Source organism: Pongo abelii, chromosome 4 (genome assembly GCF_028885655.2).
Source record: "Pongo abelii isolate AG06213 chromosome 4, NHGRI_mPonAbe1-v2.0_pri, whole genome shotgun sequence".
NCBI classification, from domain to species: domain Eukaryota; kingdom Metazoa; phylum Chordata; class Mammalia; order Primates; family Hominidae; genus Pongo; species Pongo abelii.
The window spans coordinates 147840084-147850489 of NC_071989.2; the positions used below are offsets into that span (position 1 = coordinate 147840084).

General features: G+C 48.5%; 1 pseudogene; it reads left to right on the forward strand.

Moving 5' to 3' along the window:
• Positions 1-3844: 3844 nt before the first annotated feature.
• On the forward strand, positions 3845-10406 carry LOC100460868 (cancer-related nucleoside-triphosphatase-like; annotated as a pseudogene).

Below are 10406 nucleotides of genomic sequence, written 5' to 3' on the forward strand. Positions count from 1 at the left end.
GTTTTTATAAAGCACTTGGTGGGAGAGGTGGGGCACAGAGGAATGGGGGTTTGGCTCTTTGCAGGAAACGGCCACGCCTGTGACTTCTCCAAGAGAGCCTGCTGGTTTCTGCCCAGTAGGCGGTTGTGGGGATGATATTAGGTAGGTGCAAAAGTAATTGCGGGCCTGGCACAGTGACTCACGCCTGTAATCCCAGCGCTTTGGGAGGCCGAGATGGGTGGATCACTTGAGGTCAGGAGTTCGAGACCAGCCTGAGCAACATGGCGAAACCCCATCTCTACTGAAAACAAAAATTAGCCAGGCGTGGTGGTGGGCGCTTGTAATCTTAGCTACTTGGGAGGCTGAGGCAGGAGAATCGCTGGAACCTGAGAGGCGGAAGTTGCAGTGAGCAGAGATTAGGCCACTGCACTCCAGCCTGGGCAACAAGAGCGAGACTCTCTCTCAAAAGAAAAGAGAAGAAAAATGATCTGACCTACATTGTTTGAGTGTAGGTTATAAAATCCCCATGCATCAACCTAAATAATAATAATAATAATAATAATAAAGTGTTTACCTTGTTCCAGACATTATGCCAAGTGTTGCATATATCACTTCAATTGTATATCATTTCACCAGCCACCCTGTCAGGTAGGTATAATTCTAGCCCCATTTTATAGATGGATAATCTGAGGCTCAGGGAGGTGAAATAACTGGCTTAAGTAATTGAGAGTGGGGACTTGAAGCCTGGTGGGTTGCTCCAAAGCCCAGCTTGCTCTGTGCCTTGATTTCATGCCAGTAATCCCAGCACTTTGGGAGGCCAAGGCAGGAGGATCACTTGTGCCCAGAAGTTTGAGACCAGCCTAAGCAACATAGGGAGATCCCATCTCTACAAAAAATTAAAAAAAAATTAGCCAGGCATGGTGGCACACGCCTATAGTCCCAGCTACTTGGGAGGCTGAGGTGGGAGCATCACTTGACCCCTGGAGGTAGAGGTTGCAGTGAGCTGTGATGGCGCCACTGCACTCCAGCCTGAGTGACAGAGTGACACCCTATCTCAAAAAAAAAAAAAAAAAAAAAAAAAAAATAGGCCAGGCGCAATGGCTCATGCTTGTAATCCCAGCACTTTGGGAAGCCAAGGCAAATGGATCACTTGAGGTCAGGAGTTCGAGACCAGCCTGGCCAACATAGTGAAAACCCATCTCTACTAAAAATACAAAAAATTCGCTGGGCGTGGTGGCGGGTGCCTATAATCCCAGCTACTCAGGAGGCTGAGGCAGGAGAATCACTTGAACCCAGGAGGCGGAGCTTGCGGTGAGCCGAGATCATGCCATTGCACTCCAGCCTGGGCAACAAGAGCGAAACTCCATCTAAAAAAAAAAAAAAAAAAAAGGCCGGGTGCAGTGGCTCACTCCTATAATCCCAGCAATTTGGGAGGCCAAGGCAGGCAGATCACCTGAGGTCAGGAGTTCAAGACCATCCTGACCAACATGGAGAAACCCCATCTCTACCAAAAATACAAAAAATTAGCTGGGCGTGATGGCGCATGCCTGTAATCCCAGCTTCTTGGGAGGCTGAGGCAGGAGAATCGCTTGAACCCAGGAGGCGGAGGTTGCAGTGAGCCGAGATCATGCCATTGCACTCTAGCCTGGGCGACAAGAGCAAAACTCCATCTCAAAAAAAAAAAAAAAAAAAGAGAAGAAAGAAAAAGAGAGAGAAAGGAAGGAAGGGAAGGGAAGGGAAGGGAAGGGAAGGGAAGGTCTGACCTACATTGTTTGAGTGTAGATTATAAAATCCCCGTTCCAGAGAGGGCCCTGCCCCACACTCAGAAAGAAGGAACACATGCTCAGAGAGGCCAAGAAGAATCTAGACAGACGGGCGTGGCTGGGTTTCCCCACTCATTCTATTAGCATTAGAGCATACCCTTTCTGTCCAATTATATTTCAACAAGGATGTCTGTACTTTGATGAACCTAAATGTAAAAATAGACAATTTGCCCTCTGTCTTTGGGTCTTCATTCTGAAGGCCTCTGTGACACATAAAACTCTGATCAAATAAATTTGTATATTTTTCCTCCTGTTAATCTGCCTCTTGTCAGTGATTTTCAGCAAGCCTTCAGAGGGTGGAGGGGGAATTTTTCCTTGGCCTTGACCCAAGCTTTGAGTTTTAGGGTGGGAAGTGTCTCTGGCTGCAGTAAGCTGCTTGAAAGACGGGGCAGGCCTGGAGAGTGAGGCTAGGATGGCACCCACAGAGCAATTCCTGTCCAGGTCAGAGGGTCCTTGCCCTGGACCCTTCCCCACATCATGACCAGACATGGGAAGACACACATTGATAGATGCCCTGGCCTCAGAGGAGCAATGAGGCTTCCTGGAAACTCTGGTTGTTCAAAATCATGTCCTAAGAATGCAGGGAATTCCCTACACTTTCTCTTCTCTACAATAGGCTCATATAAAGACCTAGGAGAAGGCCAGGCGAGTGGCTCACCCCTGTAATCCCAGCACTTTGGGAGGCTGAGGCGGGCAGATCACGAGGTCAGGAGATTGAGGCCATCTTTGGGAGGCTGAGGCAGGAGAATCGCTTGAACCTGAGAGGCAGAGGTTGCAGTGAGCCAGGATCGTGCCTGGATGACAGAGCAGACTCCGTCTCAGAAAGAAAAAAAAAAGACCCAGGAGAATGTATGACAAAGTGCTAACAAAGGTTACTCTGTGCAGTTGGAATATGGGTGATTTTTATTCTATTGTCCTTTTTTGCTCATTATGTTTTCTAAGATTTCTTTTCCCTACATTGAACCTGTATCATTTGTTTAATGTTTATTTATTTATTTGTTTATTTTTTTATTTTTGAGACTGAGTCTTGCTGGAGTGCAGTGGCGCGAACTCGGCCCACTGGGGCCCACTGGAACCTCCGACTCTCTGGTTCAAGCAATTCTCCTGCCTCAGCCTCCAGAGTAGCTGGGATTACAGGCACGCGCCACCACGCCCAGCTAATTTTTGTATTTTCAGTAGAGACGGGGTTTCACCATGTTGGCCACGATGGTCTTGATCTCCTGACCTCGTGATCCTCCCGCTTTGGCCTCCCAAAGTGCTGGGATTACAGGCGTGAGCCACCATGCCTGGCCTGTTTAATGTTTAAAATATGCCGTAAAGAAAATCCTGCTGGGCACGGTGGCTCACGCCTGTAATCCCAGTGCTTTGGGAGCTCAAGGCGGTAGGATCGCTTGAGCCCAAGGAGTTAAAGGCTGCAGTGAGCTATGATTACACCACTGCATTTCACCCTGGGGCGACAGAGCAAGACCTAGTCTCAAATGAGAGAAGGGACAGAGAGAGAGAGAGAGAGAGAGAGAGAGAGAATCCCAACATTGTCTCAGTCTTAAGACCTCCTTCCACTCCCGTCTGTCCCCTCTCCCTCCCCTCTGCCCTACCTGCTACTCTGGGCTCATTTCCCTGAGTCTGAACCTGCTCTAATGCAGGCCTTGCAGGCGCAGAAGGCATTGAGGCCAGGTCATTCAGATAAAGTAAGCTGTGGCTTGGCCAAAAGGAGTGGGAATGGTGGGGGCCAGGGAAGCCGGGAAGCCAGCCTAGCCTGGTCTGACTGGAGAGAAAGGTCCTGCAGGGTGCGGGAGGGAGTGCAGGCTGCGAAGGGAGCAGAGGCCCCACAGCCTGGGCCTTCCAGTGCCAGGCCAGGATTTCCGCACACCCTTAATCCATGCAGTCTATCCCTGTGTGTACCGTGCTCTGCATGGGATAGGACTGCTGGTGCACGTGCCAGGTCAGTACTTGTCATGGCACCTACAGTTGGACAGGGGAAATGGGCAGAACAAAACTGTATGAGTAAGTAGTTAACTACAGATGTGGCAGGGCTACGAGAAATGCACTCAGCCTGCTGCCGTGAGCGGAAATTGGAATACCCAGGGTCAGGTTTCCCTGAAGGTGGCGATTTACCCTGAGTTTGGAAGGAGGAAGGGAGTGAGGGGGGGTGGGTGGGTGTGCAACATTCTGAAAGGAGCCGCATACACAAAGGCCCTGGAGTGGGAAGGAGCCGGGCAGTGGAGGAACAGAGCAATGGCTGGTGCAGCTGGGGCACGTAAGCATGTTGAGGGGTCTATGTTAGTTTCCAAGAACGGCCATAACAAAGTATCACAAATTTCGTGGCTAAAAACAACAGATGTTTATTCTCTCATAGTTCCAGAGGCTAGAAGTCCAAAATCAAGGTGTTGGTAGGGCCACATTTCCTCTGAAATCTCTAGAGTAGCGGTCCCTAACGTTTTTGGCACCAGGGACTGGTTTCTTGGAAGACGATTTTTCCATGGATGGAAGAGGGATGATTTCCGGGTGAAACTGTTCCACCTCACATCCGAGCATTAGTTGGATTTTCCTAAGGAGCATGCAACCTAGATCCCTCGCATGTGCAATTCACAATAGAGTTCGCGCTCCTATGAGCATCTAATGCCGCCACTGATCTGACAGGAGGCAGAGCTCGGGCTGTAATGCTCGCTCACCCACTGCAGCCTGGTTCCTAACAGGCCACAAACCAGTACTGGTCCGAGGCCCGGGGACTGGGGACTCCTGCTCTAGAGGAGGATCTCTCCTTGCCACTTCTACCTTCTGGTAGTCCCAGGTGTGTCTGGACCCAACCTCTGCCTCCTTCGTCACATGGCATTCTCCGTTCTGTGTGTCTCTGTCTTCACATAGCCTTTCTTGTTATGAAGACACCAGGTGAAGTACAGTGGCTCATGCCTGTAATCCTAGTGCTTTGGGAGGCTGAGGCAGGAGGATTGCTTGAGGCTAGAGTTCAAGGCCAGCCTGGGCAACATAGGGAGACCCCATCTCTAGGAAAAAAAAAAAGAAAGAAAGAAAAGAAAAGAAAAAAAAAGGCCAGGCATGGTGGCTCATGCCTGTAATCCCAGCACTTTGGGAGGCCAAGGCAAATGGATCACCTGAGGTCAGGAGTTCGAGACCAGCCTGGCCAACATGGTGAAACCCCGTCTCTACTAAAAATACAAAAAATTAGGTGGGTGTGGTGGCAGGTTCCTGTAATCCCAGCTTCTCGGGAGGCTGAGGTAGGAGAATCGCTTGAACCCAGGAGGCGGAGGTTGCAGTGAGCTGAGATCGTGCCACTGCACTTCAGCTTGAGCAACAACAGCAAAACTCCATCTCAAAAAAAAAAAATTAGCTGGGCATGGTGGCTCACGCCTGTAATCCCAGCTTCTCAGGAGGCTGAGGCAGAATTGCTTGAGCCCAGGAGGTGGACATTGCAGTGAGCCGAGATTGCACCACTGCACTCCATCCTGGGGGACAGAGTAAGACTCTGTCTCAAAAAAAAAAAAGCACCAGTCATTGGATTAGGACCTACCCTAATGACCTCACCTTAACTCAATTGCATCTGCGAAGGCCCTATTTCCAAGTAAGGTCACATTCACAACTACCATAGATTAGGATTTCAGCATTATCTTTTCGGAGACACAACTTGATTCATAACAGGGTCAGTGGTATAAGAATGGAACTGGAGGGTGGGTGAGACCCTTGTGGCCTGTGGCCAGGGCCTCAGTACCTAGGAAGTGTCACAACAGCTGCATGCATGGGATTGTCCTCAGCAGTAAGACACATCAGCTGTATTGACAAGCAGGGACATCACAGCTCTTCCAGATTGACCATCTGGTCCTCCAAAGAGGAAGCTGAGGGCCATGGAGGGAAGTTAGGCCCAAGTTCCAGGCTGCCTGGCTTACTGGCTGCAGCTGTCAGGCCGGTGGTGCTGAGTTCCCACACTCTGCTCCACAGCCTGCTCCTTCCTCTGGTAGTTGCTTCTTCCCTCCAGACACCCCGGAAGTGCTGGTCTGAGCTGGCTCTCATTTCTATTTCCAGCTGAGTTACAGCTTTCACGAGTCTTCCCTGAAACTCATTATCAGTGCTGCCAGTGAGAAATAAGCCCCCATGCTTTCATTCAGGGGACCCTGGGCCTTGGACAGAGTGTGAATGGGGTAGGGAGGCCTCTGGCCTCTACGGAGCCACTGTTTTGCCCACACAACCTCAGTGCCCCTTAATCCTGCCAGAACAGGAACATTGGGGGGTTTTTAATATCTGTTGATCACAGTAGACCTGGTTTCCAATCTGGCCTCTGCTTCTCCTGGCTGTGTGACCTTGGCCCAGATATTCAATCTCTTTAAACCCAAATTTCCTCATACCTAAAATGGGGATAGCAATATCTTTTATCTGACAGAATTGTTCTGAGAATGGAAAGAAAAAATGCATAAATGCATGTGCAGACCTGATTTGTAAATGCTCAGTAATTGCTAAGTCTTTTTTTTTTTTTGAGATGGAGTCTTTGTTGCCCAGGCTAGAGTGTAGTGGTGCAATCTCGGCTCACTACAACCTCTGCCTCCTGGTTCAAGCAATTCTCCTGCCTCAGCCTCCTGAGTAGCTAGGACCACAGACACATGCCACCACACCTGGCTAAGTTTTGTATTTTTAGTAGAGATGGGGTTTCACCATGTTAGCCAGGCTGCTCTCGAACTCCTGACCTCAAGTGATCCACCCATCTCGGCCTCCCAAAGTGCTGGGATTACAGGTATGAGGCACCTTGCCCAGTCATTTTTTGTTTTTGTTTTTGTTTTTGTTTGCTTGTTTGTTTGTTTTTGAGACAGGGTCTGTCTCCCAGGCTGGAGTGCAATGACAATCACAGCTCATTGCAGCCTTAACCTCCCAGACTCAGGCAATCCTCCCACCTCAGCCTCCCAAGTAGCAAGGATTATAGACTTTTACCACCATGCCTAGCTAATTTTTGTTTTTGTTTTTTTTTTTTTTTGTAGCGATGGGGTTTCACCATGTTGTCCAGGCTGGCTTAGAACTCCTAGGCTCAAGCAATCCACATACCTCAGCCTCCCAAAGTGCTGGGATTACAGGTGTGAGCCACTTCACCTTGCCAGTAATTGCTAACTCTTATCACCACCACCAGCACCATCACCATCATTATCACCACTGACAATCACACTCTTGGAGTTGCCAGTCCCTCTCACCTTGGTTTCTACCTTGGGCTCAAATCACCTCTCCTGCAGACACAGAGATTTGATGTCTAATCCAGGGGTGGCTTCTGGGTCTGACTCCAGCTGCCCCTCTGTTATAATTCTATTGTCCCATCATGGAATTAACTATTGTGTCATGGTCTTCCCTAAACAGGATGCTATCCTAGTAGACATGATGAGGAAAGAGGGGCTAGATGATGGTGTGATTGGGGGCAGGGAAGCACAGCTGGCTGGCTGAGCTGCTGTATCTTCAGGAAGTGAACAATGGACCCACATTTTGTTGGAAGGAGGTATCTAGCCGGGTGCAGAGATCTACCATTTATTTATTTATTTATTTATGAGATGGAATTTTGCTCTTGTTGCCCAGGCTGGAGTGTGATTGTGCGATCTCTGCTCACTGCAACCTCCGCCTCCCAGGTTCAAGCAATTCTCCTGCCTCAGCTTCCCTAGTAGCTGGGATTACAGGCATGCACCACCATGCCTGGCTAATTTTGTATTTTTAGTAGAGATGGGGTTTCTCCATGTCAGTCAGGCTGGTCTTGAACTCCCGACCTCAGGTGTTCCATCCCCCGCAGCCTCCCAAAGTGCTGGGATTACAGGAGTGAGCCACTGCTCCCAGTCTTATTTATTTATTTATTCATTTTGATAATAGCTTTATTGAGATATGTCATATATTATACTGCTCACCGACTTAAAGCATGCTATTCAATGGTTTTAAGTATATTCACATAGTTGTGCAACCACCACCACAGTTAATTTTAGAACATTTTTTTCACTCCCAAAAGAAACCTGTACCTTTAGCCATTGATATAGTTTGGCTCTGTCCCCACCAAAAATCTCATCTTGAATTGTAATCCCCATAGTCCCTACATGTCAAGGGTGGGACCAGGTGGAGGTAATTGGATGATGAGGTGGTTTCCCCCATGCTGTTCTCATGATAGCGAGTGAGCCTCACGAGATCTGATGGCTTTATAAGCGTCTGGCATTCCCCTGCTTACACTCATTCCATCCTGCTGCCCTGTGAAAAAGGTGCCTGCTTCTCCTTTTCCTTCTGCTGTGATTGTAAGTTTCCTGAGGCTGCCCCAGCCATGCAGAACTGTGAGTCAATTAAACCTCTTTCCTTTATAAATTATCTAGTCTTGGGTATTTCTTCATAGTAGTGTGAGAATGGACTAATATAGCCATCAACCCCCAACCACCAACATCCCTACCTCATCCCCAGACAACCACTAATCTGCTTTCTGTATCTATAGATTTGCCTATACTGGACACAACATAAATCGAATCATGCAACATGTGATTGTGTCTGGCTTCTCAGCATCATGGTTTTTTTGTGTGTGTTTTTTATGTGTGTGTTTTTGAGACGGAGTCTCGCTCCATCACACAGGTTGGAGTGCAGTGGTGCGATCTCAGCTCACTGCAACCTCCGCCTCCTGGGTTCAAGCAATTCTCCTCCCTCAGCCTCCTGAGTAGCTGGGATTACAGGCACGAGTCACCATGCCCAGCTAATTTTTTGTATTTTTAGTAGAGACAGTGTTTCGCAATGTTGGCCAGGCTGGTCTCGAACTCCTGACCTCAGGTGATCTGCCCTCCTTGATCTCCCAAAGTGCTGGGATTACAGACCTGAGCCACTGCGCCCTGCCCTTAGCATCATGTTTTACAGGTTTGCCCATGTTATAGCATGTATCAGTACTTCATTTCTTTTTATCCTTCTTGTTGCCAAAAATATTCCATTGTGTATAATATTCCATTGATATACCACTTTTATTGACCATTAATTAGTTAAGGACAATTGAGTTATTTCCACTTTTTGACTATTATAAATAATGCTGCAATGATCATTCATGCCCAAGTGTTTGTGTGGACACACATTTTCATTTCTCTTGGGTATGTACCTGGGTGAGGGGATGCTTGGTCATATGGCAACTCTATATATAAACTTTTGAAGAACTGCCAGACTGCTTTCCAAGTGGTTGCACCATTTTACTTTCCCACTAGTTATGTGTGAGGGTTCCAGTTTCTCTACATCCTAGTCATTATTTGCTATTCTCTGCCTTTTAAATTCTAGTCATCCAGTGTATGTGAAGTGATAGCTTATTTTTTTATTTTAAAAAAATTTTGGGCCAGGCGCGGTGGTTCTCGCCTGTAATCCCAGCACTTTGGGAGGCTGACGCGGGTGGATCACAAGGTCAGGAGATCGAGACCAGCCAAGCCAACATAGTGAAACACCATCTCTACTAAAAATACAAAAATTAGCTGGGCATGGTGGTGGGTGCCTGTAATCCCAGCTACTTGAGAGGCTGAGGCAGGAGAATCGCTTCAACCCAGGAGGCAGAGGTTGCAGTGAGCTGAGATCATGCCACTGCACTCCAACTTGGCGACAGAGCGAGACTCCATCTCAAAAAAAAAAAAAAAAAATTGGGGGCCGGGTGCAGTGGCTCACGCCTGTAATCCCAGCACTTTGGGAGGCCAAGGTGGGCGGATCACGTGAGGTCAGGAGTTCAAGACCAGCCTGGCCAACATGGCGAAACCCCGTCTCTACTAAAAATACAAAAATTAGCCAGGTGTGGTGATGCATGCCTGTAATCCCAGCTACTCGGGAGGCTGAGGCAGGAGAATCGCTTGAACCTGGGAGGTGGAAGTTGCAGTGAGCCGAGGTCATGCCACTGCACTCCAGCCTGGGCAACAGAGTGAGACTCCATCTCAAAAAAAAAAAAAAAAAAAAAAAATTGCTGGGAGCCTATGGTACAGGGTGAGCAGGGCCTGAATCGTGACCCTGACCCGGACCTGACCTGAATCGCAACCCCAACCCGACTGCAACCCTGACCACGACCCCAGTGGATTTTATAGAGAGGAAGTCAGACAGGGAGGGAGAAGAATAGGATTTGATGTCATCATGTTGCCCGGCATCCAGGGGCCTTTATTTAGAGTTGGGTTAGAGCCTCCACCTGGAAAATGTGGATGCCAAGTTGGGCATTATGTGGTTAACCTGACTTATTTTGAGCAGTTGGCGCTCCCTGTCTTGAGGAATGCAGATTCCAGCAGTGGCCCAGGGCAGAGAGTGTGCGTCACTGATGAGAGTGGGAAAATGAAACTCTTTAGTTAGCCTTTCATCCAAGCTGTTTGTCAGATGCTATCTACCCCAGGGACTATAATCACTGGCACAATCCCAGTCCCTAAAGGAAAGTCACTGGCCCTTGTAGAAGAAATCAGAAAGAGAAATGATGTGAAAGTGTTTAATGTCTCCAAGGAAGACAGAAACCACCTTCTGCCAGATATTGTGATGTGTGTGCAGAGCAGCAGGAAGCAAAGACATGTGTGTTCCTGCTTTTCTACCCGTGAAAGGGTGCCCAGTTCAAGAGGAGCCCGATGGAGCCCTGCCTGTCATGGCTGTATGCCTTTGGGGTTATGA